The sequence below is a fragment of the Cryptomeria japonica genome, chromosome 2, assembly GCF_030272615.1.
Source record: "Cryptomeria japonica chromosome 2, Sugi_1.0, whole genome shotgun sequence".
Lineage (NCBI taxonomy): Eukaryota > Viridiplantae > Streptophyta > Pinopsida > Cupressales > Cupressaceae > Cryptomeria > Cryptomeria japonica.
Window position 1 is genome coordinate 201204095 of NC_081406.1, and position 13289 is coordinate 201217383.

The window sequence follows — 13289 nt, forward strand, 5'->3', positions numbered from 1 at the left end:
ACTTCCAAACAACAAAGAAGCCATCATTAACCCTTCTAAATTGACTTCTCTAATTATCAATTATAAGCTGATAATAGTAATCCCATACTGGCACTAGTCTTCTATCACCCTTGGTAGACAAACCTGGATATTGCCTCATGGAGATGGCTGCATACACAAGGTATGAGGTCATATAAAATTTGATTGTCTTTTTTACCTCCTTAGCTATGCACATAATGCATCACTAATTTTCTCTCCTCAATCAATTTTGGTAGTCCCTTTTCTGATTATGCTCATATAATAACACATCCAATTTTGTAAGTAATGAGAATCTCTCAGACCTTTTACTCATGAAAGCATAGTGACCATATTCTTCATTAAATCAGTTCTAGGAAAGTATTTAGGCCATCTTGAAGTAGTGGAAACCCTAACTGAAGATAAGAAAACTGTATTAATCATCTTCTTACATTTTTCTTCATTCTTTTCATAATACTCTTGAGCACTGTCTTGGGTTACGTCTGCTACCTCTTCTACTGGATAACCCTCAAACGCATTGTTAAAGAAAACACTATCTAATGTCATAACAACATTTTTATTTGCATCCTTCACTTGTCTTGTATTAGGATCAAAATGATTTGCCACTGCAAGTACAAAGTCTAGATCATGAGCTGCTCCTGGGAAGGAAGCATACTTATGCAACTTTGAATTGATCAAGTGCGTCATATGAGATGGAGCCTTTTAAACTCGATCAAGAAATTCTTGCATGTCTACATGGCCAATCTCAGTGTCCCTGATTTCCTTGACATTTTATTCAACTAAGATTTCTGGGAACATATTCAAGTATTTATCATAATTGTACTTCATTTTCTTCGCAGATGGCTTGCTTAGTGAAGGCTCTAACTGACTTGAAGAATTTTTTGACTTGCCTTGAATAGGATTAGACATTTATGAAGTTTTGCATTCAACTCTAAGGATTAGTGTTTTAAAAATCATCACCATCAGATGAGCAATTTTGTTTAACGCAATAAGTTTCATGAGTCAAAAATGACATAGGGAAAATGTGGACAAAAACTTGCAAGTCGGACTTTAAAGTTCGATCTACAAATTAGAAGACCAATATTCGCACATTGGACTTTAAAGTACGAGGTGCAGGGGAAAAGCATCACGGGTTGCATATCAGACTTTAAAGTCTTATGTGCAAGTAGGAAAAGCATCATACATAGGTCGAACTTTAAAATCTGACTTACAAGTGAAAAACTTGCAAGGGCAGCTGCATGTTGGACTTTAAAGTCCGACATGCGGCCAGGGAAAAATGTATGTGACCTGCACATCAGACTTTAAAGTCCGATGTGTAGCCAAGGGAAGGGCATCTTCTTGACATGTTGGACTTTAAAGTCCGACTTGTCAAGAAAAGGAAAAAATGAAGGATCCACAGGTTGGACTTTAAAGTCCGACATGTCAATCGAGTAAAACAAATCTTCTTCACATAGGACTTTAAAATTCAATGTGAAGTGACAGGCAAAACAACTCTCGCATGTTGGACATTAAAATCCGACATGTGGGAATCTATTGATCGAGAAAAACAAAGTTCTAGGGTATTCGGATTTTAAAATCTGACATACCCTAGAAACAAAACTAAACCAACAAAAAACAAAAACCCTAACCTACTAACATCAACACAAACTCAAGAAAAACACAAAACTAAATGAAACATACCTCATCTGACGACCAAAATAAAAAAATCACGAGCACAAACCACCAAACGACGAGCTTGCAAAGGAGAAATGAAGGAGCAGAGTGAAAACCAAAAGAAACTGACTTAAAATAAAATAAAATGACTTAAAAACTCAATTAATAACCTTAACGAAAAGTTATTAATGACTGCAATAAATGCAGTTGGTGCCATGCAAGTCGGACTTTAAAGTTCGATCTGCACATAGAAACCCCTGTAGGTCAAACTTTAAAGTCCAGTCTGCAAGTAAAACAAAAAGCTAACAAAACTGCATGTCGTACTTTAAAGTCTGACATGCAAGTAACTTAAAACATGCAAATCATGCATATCGGACTTTAAAATCCGATGTGCAACTAACTTAAAACCTAAACACCCTGCAAGTTGGACTTTAAAGTCTAACTTGTAGGTAAAACTACAAAAAACAACTAACTTAAAAATGACAAAAACAAAGCCAAAAACAAAATTTTGACTAACCAACGGAGTAGGTTAGCCTCTCCCGGAGGATGTGAGGTACGAAACAGACAATTTTCGTAGGGCTGCCTCATGATTTCGACCACGCTGAAATCAATGACAACAAGACCGACTGAATGAACGATCCTAATGCAACATAGAAAATTCTATAGATCATTTTGTGTAAAAATGATGCAAGTTGTCTTTAGTTTGATCTATAATGAATTATGTTATGGTTGACCTTATGGAGTGAATGTAGAGTATATAAAGAGAAGGTAAGTCAGCAAAGAAGAATGTGCATGTAAGAGTGGATGAATGTTGAACCTAAAAGAGAGTGAGTTGCAGAGCTAAAAAAGAGTGAACTGCATTTCTAAAGAGGCAGAGCAGAACTACAGAGGTTCATATTTATTCATTGTGTTACATCAAGATTTTAGTCTTGTATGTTAGTATAGGGGATTGGTGTCTACTAAAGATTGATGCCTTCAAATCTAGTGATGGTAAAGGGATTGGTGTCCTAGATCCTGAAGTCAACATAAGGGGTTGGTGCTCCTTCAGATTGGTGTCCATAAAAGTGTGGGGGATTGGTTTCTTTTGAAGGATGGTGCCTTCAAATTAATTGTAATCAGTTGATACATTTGTGAGGCTGGATTTGGACAATAGCTCCAAGCAACATTTTCTCACTGTGATTTTTCCCATCTTGGGTTTTCCACATATAACCCGGTGTTGTGTGATGTGTTATTGATCTTTTCATTCTTCTGCATTATATGTTTAATTTCTTATGAGATCTGAAAAGTGGTTTTAGTATGCATTGATTCAACCCCACCTTCTCAGTGTATTTGTGCATTCAATAATTGATATCAGAGATCGGTTCCTTGGTACAAGCTTAATCGCTCAATATAGATCTTCATCTTTGAACACATGACTAGTAATGAAGGATCTTCATCTAACAAGGCACCATTGTTCAATGGAATAGACTATTCTTTCTAGAAGATCAGAATGAAATCCTACATTTCTTCTCTTGGATTTGATATTTAGCAATCAGTTGTGACTGGGCATACACCTCCTACCGATTCTCCATCTACTATAGATGAGAAGAAAGAATGTGAGAACAATGCAAAAGAAAAGAACTCCATATTGTGTGGACTATCAAATTCAAAATTTGTCAAGGTAATGCACTGCAAACTACAAAGGAAATTTGGGACAATATTCATAGTATTTATGAAGGTGATTACATAGTTAAGCAAGCAAAGTTTCAATCTTATTGAGCTTATTTTGAAGGATTGAAAATGAAAGAAGAAGAACGAATTGTAGAGTATTTGCTGAGAGTTGATGAAGTGGTCAATACCATCAGAGGACTCAGTGAAGAGGTTAAGGATGTTGTGATCGTGAAGAAGGTGTTAAGATATCTACCCTCAAGGTATGACTCAAAAGTCTCTGCTATTGAAGAAGCTAAAAACCTAAATAGTTTTTCTATGGATGAATTGTTTGGATCTCTTTCTACATATGAAATAAGAATAGGAAAAGGTGATACATCAAAGAGAGAAGTTGCATTTAAGGTTGTTGAGGTGGAAGATTTAGAGATTGATCAAGAAGAGGCCAACTTTGTAAGGAGATTAAAAAGAGGATCAGGTAAGTAGAAAGGAAAAGATTAAAAAGAGGATCAGGTAAGTAGAAAGGAAAACTATCATTCAAATGTTTTGAATGTGGTAAAGTAGGACATTATGCATCCCAATGTAGAAATAAAAAAGGAGAATGAAAATCAATTAAAATTTCCTAAGTATAAGAAAGGAAAGAACCAGAAGAGTCTATATTCTAAAGAAGATAGTAGTACCTCTGATGCTAAAAGTGATATAGAAGATGTCACTAAACCTGGAAATGAAGAACTTCTATTCATGGAAATTTATGAGATTGAGTCTGAAAATAAATGATAATGATGACGAAGAAGAAGTTGTGGTTGATCTGGAAGGAGAACTAATTTTTGCTTTAAATGAACTAGACCTTGCAAGAGCAAAGAATCAAAAATACAAAAAGAAGATTGAGGAATCGGAAGCACTAATCATCTCTCTCAAAATTAAAATTGAAGAAGAAAAGAAGATAGAGAATACTTTGGCAAAACAATTACAGGCCAAAGAGAAAGAATGTGAGCTACTTGAGGCTAGGATAGCATGTCTAAATAAATATGACAAAAGCACTAAAGCCTTAGATAACATGTTGAGTAAACAATGCAAATATAATATTCTGACTAGATTAGGCTATTAGAAGGGGAAATGCTCTAACAACACTATGATAGATAAGAAGAAATGAAAAGACAAAATCAGTGATGTCTTTGTAAAAGTTGAAGATAAAAGGAAATATGAAGAGAAGATCTAGTCAGTTGCAGAAAAAGGACATGACAATTGACAAGAAATATGAAAACAAGGAAACTAAGGGATTCATTGATGTTATCAATAAGAAGAAAAGATTCAAAAGAACACCTCTTGCCAAGCAATAACAAGCATTTAGATTCAATCATTCTTTTCATGGCTACTATTTCTCTTGTAATAATTTTTGTCATAAGTTGGTGAATTGTAGACTTAATATGAGAAGAAATACTTTCATAAGTCAAAATCCATTTGCACCTCTTGTTGATTTCACTACAGTAGGTTATAAATGTAACAACCTTGGTCATATAGCAATTTTTTTTTGGTAGAAGTGGTATTAAGTCTCCCACACAAGAAATGAAAATGAATACTCATGAAAAAGGAGTAAAGAAAACTAAATCTGATACAAATCAGAAGAAAGAAACTAAAAGGTTGGAATGGTAAAATATATTTCATGTTGCTCATAGATGACTTCACTAGAATGACTTGGGTGTACTTCTTGAAATCAAAATCAAAAGCATTTGAGAAATTCAGAACTTTTAGGCCTTTGGTTGAAAATGAGATGAACCTATGACTAAAATTTTAAGGTTTGATAGATGTGGAGAATTCACATCAGATGAATTTGAGAAGTACTATGAAAAACATGGTATAAGAAGATATTTTTATGTAGCAAGAACACCACAACAAAATGGTGTGGTTGAATTCTAAAATAGGACAGTGCAAGAAATGGCAAGAACCCTATTGAATGAGTCAAAACTAACTGATGGACTTTGGAAGGATGTTGGTCATACACCTGTTTACTTTCTAAATAGAGCACAATTGAGACTAAATAAGTCCAAAACTCCTTATGAGTTATGGACAAGAAGGATAGCCTCGGTTAGTCATCTTAGAGTATTTGGAAGTAAGTGTTACATAAAGCATGATGATGACAATCTTGGAAAATTTGATGCTAGATTAGGTGAAGGATACTTTGTTGGATATTTCCCAAGAAGAAAGGCTTATAAATGCTATAATATGAAACTGCACAGAATTGTGAAATGCATACATGTAAAGTTTGATGAAGATTCACTTTGTACTCCAGCATCTGATGATGACTCAGATGAACCTGAACCAAATCATATTGAACCAATTGTTCAAGAACCAACAAGGAAAGATACAAAGGCACCTTCTAGTATTGTACAAAGAGATCATCCAGAAGAGAAAATTATTAGTGATAAAAATGCAGGTGTGCAGACAAGGAGAAAGACTACAACGAGGACACAAGAAGGTCAATCTGAAGATGATGCTCAACCTGAAAGATTTATTTACTTTCTCTAGTTGAACCCAAGAACTCTACAGAATCAAGTCAAGTTGAGAATTGGATTGATGTTATACAAGAAGAACTCGATCAGATTGAGAAGAATGAAACATGGGAACTTGTCCCTAGACCTAAGGACAAGAATGTAATTGGAAGCAAATGGCTTTTCAGAAACAAATAAATTAAGAAGGTAAAGTTGTCAAGAAAAAATCTAGACTTGTGTGCAAGGGTTATGCACAGGTCGAGGGCATCAAGACTTTGAAGAAACATTTGCACCTGTGTCACATTTGGAAGCAATCATAATGTTTCTTACATTATCAGTCTACAAGAATTTAAAATTGTATCAAACGGATGTCAAATCTTCATTTCTAAATGGTCATCTTGAAGAGGAGGTATATATTGAGCAACCAGAAGGTTGTATCTCAGAAAAAGATCAAAAATTTGTATGCAAACTTAAGAAAGCTTTGTATGGGTTGAAACAAGCTCCTAGAGCTTGGTATGCAAGATTGGATTCATACTTACAACAAGGGTTTAGAAAAGGTGTTGCAGAGAGTAATTTTTAGATTAGGTCAGAAGGAGATCATTAATTGATTGTGGTTGTGTATGTTGATGACATAATTTTTGGGGGAAGCAATGATAAGATGTGTAAAGTGTTTGTTGATGCTATGCAAAATGAATTTGAAATGTCCATGTTAGGAGATTTGTCATACTTTCTTGGGTTTAAAGAAGGTGTTGCACATAGTAATTTGTACATTAGGTCTAAAGGAGATCATCAATTGATTACTATTGTATATGTTGATGACAAATTTTTTGGGGAAAGTAGTGATACGATGTGCAAAGTGTTTGTTGATGCTATGTAAAATAAATTTGAAATGTCCATGTTAGGAGAGTTGTCATAATTTCTTGGTTTGTGAATGACTCAAACTGACAAAGGTATTTTTATTTGTCAAACCAAGTATGTGAGGGAAATGTTGAAAAAGTTTCGGATGGAAGATTGCAATCCAGCTAACACACCCATGGTAATAGGGTGTAAACTAAGTAAAGAAGATGAATCCCCATTGGTAGATTAGACAAAGTATAGATCAATGATTGGAAGTTTGTTGCATCTAACTATTTATTGGCCTCATATATTGCATGGTGTATGCATGGTAGCAAGATTTTAGGCTACTCCAAAGGAAACTCATGTGAAGGTAGTCACAAGGATCTTCAAGTATTTACAACATACAAAAGACTATGGATTATGGTACCCTAAAAGAAAATATTTTATCTTACATGCCTATACAGATGTTGATTGAGTAGTATATATTGATGATAGAAAGAGCACTAGCAGAGGTACATTCTTTCTTGGAAACAAATTGGTTTCCTAACAACAAGAAACAAGATTGTGTGTCATTCTCCATTGCAAAGGCATAATATATAGCTACTACTTTATGTTGCACTCAACTATTATGGATGAAATAGACCTTGAAGGACATCAAGGTAGAGTATGAAGAACCAGTACCGATTCTTTGTGACAATACCAGTGCTGTTAACAAATCAAAGAATCCAGTGATGCATTCCAAAACAAAGCATATAGCTATCAAACATCATTTTTTGAGGGAGAAGGTTGCAGATCAAGAAGTTCGGCTAGAGTATGTGGCTACAAAGGACTAGGTTGTAGACATCTTTACAAAGTCACTTCCTAAGGCAACATTTGTGCTTCTGAGATAGAAGTTGGGGGTTTTACCCCTTTCTTCCTTATGAAATGTTCCTATAGAGAGATCTTTTTCTCAGGGGGAGCATATGGGTTTTCAGTTTGTTCTTGTAGCAGTGTTTCAATCTGCCCTTTCTCATTGATGGCAAAAGGAGAGAGATTGGTGTGGGAGTGTTGGTAGACATAGTGGAGGAAGAAAGTTCAAAGGGGGAGTGCAGTGAGTTGTGAGAGTTGAGTTTTTCCATCATTGACAAAAGGGGAGATTGTTGATTTTGGTCTAATAATCTTGTCATTGATGTCAAAAGGATATGTACTTGAGGCACAGAGTTGATGAGCATGGGTAGAGTAGACAATGTATGCGTAGAAGAAACATCTATGCATATAAAGGCTTTGACTATTTATCCCACATTGGTAGAATAGCGGTAGTATTGAGTCTTTTTATTGACTGATGAGTATGGGTTAAGTGTGCAACGACACATATGCTTTTTTCCCTTAGTTTGGAGCACGTCATGAAGAAATTAACTGGCAAGCGTAAGATTGCAACAGTCAACTCAAACCATCAATAAAGGTTGCAAAGTTACTATGGACAGTTAGGCTCAAGGTCGCAACCATCAAGAATAGACTGCTAGAAGAGACTGTGATGTTGCGATGGATTGTTAAGAGTTGACGTGAAATGTTTGAGCACATGTTCATAGTAGTTAGGACATACTACTAGAGAAGGTTGTGATGTTGCAATGGAATGTCAGGTGCATGATCGCAGCAATTAAGATTAACCGCCAGAGGTGGCTGCAATGTTGCGATCAACTGTATACTATCACAACAAAAGTTAAGTCGCATCCTCATGGCTTGAAGATATCACTAGAATGTTAGCTTGCAATATGGAGAGAGGTTGCCACATGTTTTGGTGGGGCCAACAGAGATAAAAGGATAGTAGAGAGTGCAACTTCGCATGGAGAGATGATGTCATCATGTTATAAGGCTTGTGATGATGCGACCAACCGCCACATGTCTAGGAAGTGAAGAAAGTGTTGGCTCATAGGGTTGGGTGATGTATATTGATGATAGGTCACTGTATTATGACTTTGTGTCTCTAACAATTAGACTCGGAGAGATACTATTGATAGTAATGTGATGTGGCACATGGAACTACCACAATGGTAAAAACGGCCAATCTTTTTGGTCAAACTAAGATAATCAACGGTCCAGATTTAAAGGAACTTGTTTTGGCACAATAATAGAGAATTTTGGAGACTTGCGTAAGTTGACTTAGATAGCTATCTGGTGAATTTGATTGCATAGATACAACATGGGGTAGATTCTCTATGATGAGATTATATAAACAAAATGCAGACCGACTAAATGAATGATCCTAATGCAACATAGAAAATTCTATAGATCATTTTGGGTGAAAATAATGCAAATTGTCTTTAGTTTGATCAGTGATGAACTATGTTCTGACAGACCTTATGGAGGTGCATGTAGAGTATATAAAGAGAAGGTAATTCGGCAAAGAAGAGTGTGTGTGTAAGAGTGGATGAATGTTAAACCAAAAAGAGAGTGAGTTGCAGAGCTGAAAAAGAGTGAACTGAATTTCTGAAGAGGTAGAGCAGTACTACAGAGGTTCATATTTATTCATTGTGTTACATCAAGATTGTAGTCTTGTATTTTAGTATAGGGGATTGGTGTCTCTTGAAGATTGGAGCCTTCAAATCTAGTGATTGTAAAGGGATTGGTGTCCCAGATCCTAAAGTAAACTGAAGGGGTTGGTGATCCTTTGGATAGGTGTCCATAAAAGTGTGGGGGATTGGTTTCTCCTGAAGGTTGGTGCCTTCAAATTAATCATAATGAGTTGATACATTTGTGAGGTTGGATTTGGATAGTAGGTCCAAGCAGCATTTTCTCGCCACGTGGTTTTTCCCATCTTGAGTTTTCCATGTATAAACTAGTGTTATGTGATGTGTTATTGATCTTTTCATTCTTTTGCATTATATGTTTAATTTCTTATGAGATTTGAAAAGTGGTTTTAGTATAATACACTGATTTAACCCCCCCCCCCCTTCTCAATGTATTTGTGTGTTCAACATTCCTAATGATGGATCATGTAGTTTAATCTAAAATATCAAGGAAAAATCTTACACAATCAAAATCAAATTATGAAGTTTGATTTAAAATTTCAAAGGAAAAAATTATAAAACTTCAAATACAAACCATGCATAACAATAATTTGAACTATGAAAATCATGTCTAAGAAAAAATATAATCAATATTAGATTTTTTTAACATTTAATTTTTTTAGTTTAATAATTTTTTTCCATATTTTTATAAAAGCATCTAATCATTAGATGTCTTTCTTCTAATTGAATTAAAGATTTAATTATCTTTGAAAAACCCTAATTCTTTGCACATTATACGAAAATTTAATAAAATCTAAACTTCTACTTAAGTTTGATTATCTCTACAATTTTTAGTATCTTACTTATATCTAAGATCTGATGTATAAATATGCATATAGATTATTTCTCTTTTTTTTTTTAATTAAAAAAATTATCTATAAGTAATTTTCATTCATTAAATTTATATTTCATCATTATAAAACTAATTAGATATCTTAAATATATCTATATGAAAGAGTAAAATGTTTATAAACTAGTATCTTAAGATTTTTAAGTGTATATTAAATCAACAAATATCAAATATATTGTAATATAAACTATCTCTTACTTTTTGTCATATTCATAGAGAATGGAATAAAGTAGTTGATTTCCTATGAAATGGACATCTAATAGATTTCTCTCATTTGTTAGAGAAATTATTTGAGGAGGATAGGAATGGTTAATTCTTTGATCTTTGCTAAGCTATAGGCCTTTCTCACATACACATACACATACACATACACATACACATACACATACACATACACATACACATACATACATACATACATACATACATACCTTTGTATTCTCTTTTCTTACATTTGTAAGAAATTTCAGATAAGAATTGGTTAAAACATTTTGTATTTTTTTCAACATGGTTCGAAATAATTTACAATACGCATACACATACACATACACATAAACATACACATACACATACACATACACATACACATACACATACACATACATACATACATACATACATACATACATACATACATACATACATACACACATACATATATTATTTTGAAATTATGTTTATAGTATTGTAAATTTTTTTTGGATAATTTAGCTATAAGTATCTATGTTTCTAAATGGATTATAACATGATAAATAAGCATACATCAAAATAGAAAGTTATAATTCTATTAAAATAATTGGTATGCATATATTTTATATGTTTTACTATTGTTTATTATTCTTTTTTTAAAATCTTAATTGTAAAGTTGTATATTTGTTAATTTTATTGGAATACTTGATACATACATTATAAGATTTTGTATTATTTATCTTTGTTAGGGTTTCAAGCAGATCCGAAGCAAATATGAACTAACAATTATATGCAGATTTAAATACAAAAGATAAAGAAATAAAACAGGACACAGATAACACAGAGATTTAACGTGGTTCACCCAGAATGGGTTACGTCCACCATACACAACCGTCCAATCTTTCTTATTATCCAGCAAAAAAAGTACGTCAACCTTACAATGCCTTAAGCATCCCAGCCGCTTATAACATGCGTTTTTAGGGCAACAAACAAAGTTGGCCTTTTTTAGGGTTTTATTACAATGTCGGTTTTCATCAACAAAAACGGCAAGGATACGTGCTGAGTGTACAGTACTTTGCTGATCAGTCGCCACATTTCAACAATCTTTTTATCTCTTCACACAACTTAAAGTAAGATAGTATTTATGTCTATTAAAGATTTTATAATTTTTTATGAATACGTGCATCAATTTCTATTAATAAGTAAATCAAATACACATATCCACAAAAAAGGGTAGAGGGACACAAGGTCACCCCTCAGAGTCACACGGGTAGTGCCTAAAAATCAAAGTCTAAGATGGCATAGCCTAGAAAGTAGGAAACATAAACAAAATAACAAAGGGTCCAACCCATAAAGTAGAAGCGGCAACAAAGCAGCCAGAGCACACCCAACAAGAGGTGGAGGGGGGTTCTGGTCATCCGGTTTTACCCATACATCAATGGGGTCCAAGGTGATATCAAGCAAAGACCACCCCTTGTCAACAATCACCTCACCTTCTTCTTTATCTTCAGGCATTTTAGGAGAAATGGTCAAATCATGTCGTGGGAGCCATTTGGAAGAGCCACCACTACCACTACTGGAAGGCCAATGACTACCATTTCCAAGGGTCATCCCTACCCCACTCAGAGGCTAGGCAAAGCTAGTAGAGCCCCTATAGGGTGGAGAAGTAGAGCATTGCCAAGCTGAACCACCCCCGCCACTAGAATGGCAGTGAGGGGCTTGGGATCTAGGAGAACTAGAGTGGCAAGAAGAGAAGCTCTTGTGTTGTCGTCCCCAAGAGAGCAAGTGACTATGAGAAGTAGAGTCATATGAAGAAACTCTAGCAACAGTGTAAGGGGGATTGCCCCAACGATTGAGTAGCTCTTGAAGGTGAGCTACCTCTAAAGCAACTTTGTTTTCCTAAACTTGTATCTGCAACATGACATTATTACGAAGGATAGCTTTAGCAAAAAATGAAATAGAAGTATCAATAGAACTATGATTAACTAGAATAACATTTCTATCTTTTCATAAGGCAAAAAAATATCCATCCAAAGAGAATGCCAGATCTGGGTATACTTAAAGGGAATGCAAGGCGAATCCCCTAAGAGCACCATGTGCCAAGAAAAAGGCTCAAGTCTGAAAGGGTGAAAAAAATCATGGATCCAAATCAAATATTGTTGAGCATGATGACAAAACCAAAAAAGGTGCTTCAAAGATTCTGGTTGGTTAAAAAAGGGCATTGAGAGTCCACGACCCCCAAATGTCGAAGCTAAGAACCCAATGGTAAACCCTGGAAAATAATGCACCAAGCGAAATGGGCCAGCTTAGGTTCTGTAACAATAGACCAAACCATCTGAAAACATTGTTGCTAAACCCATAAAGATGACTGTAGATGCCATCTAAAATTCAGGACCTGGATCATAGGCAAATGCGGTGAAAGCCAGTGATATCCAAGTTGTGGCTTATAATTACAAAAAGTAGTGTCGGGATGCCAATGCCAATCTTTCCACCAGGGCTTAACAAAGTGACTGCCCAACTTATGAATCATGCTTGGTGGCAGAGATGATACCGAAGTGTCAAAAGTTTGGCAATCCAGTCGAGCAAGCCAAAATTGAACCTTAGCATCTTCCCAAGTACGCAGGCTCATGGTGGCTCCAGAGAATAGATCTCTAGGAGTGTGAATGCCTTTTTTGTGGAGTCGTAAAGCCTGCAACCAAGGGATGCAAGATAGAGGAATCCCCTACATGTGAATAAGGGGGGACCACCATAGGTTGTTGGTTAAAGGACAAGTTATCCCTAAAACTAAACCCAACCCACCAAAGCCAGGGTTTAAAAACTTCCCAAGCAAGACAAATGCGTTTGGCCACAAAAGTACCTTCGATTTGAATAGTCTCTAGCATGACAAGAAGGGTTTGAAAGCCAAAACCCTTCCAAGAAACATACTTCTAGGGAAAACTCAAAGAAATATAATGCCTGAGGAGAATCTTCCAAGCCTCATTCCCAGAGATGGAATGAACGATCTATTTATCATAGATGGATAAACCCTACCTCCTAGAAGAGAGGAGATCAAACCCATCAAAATCA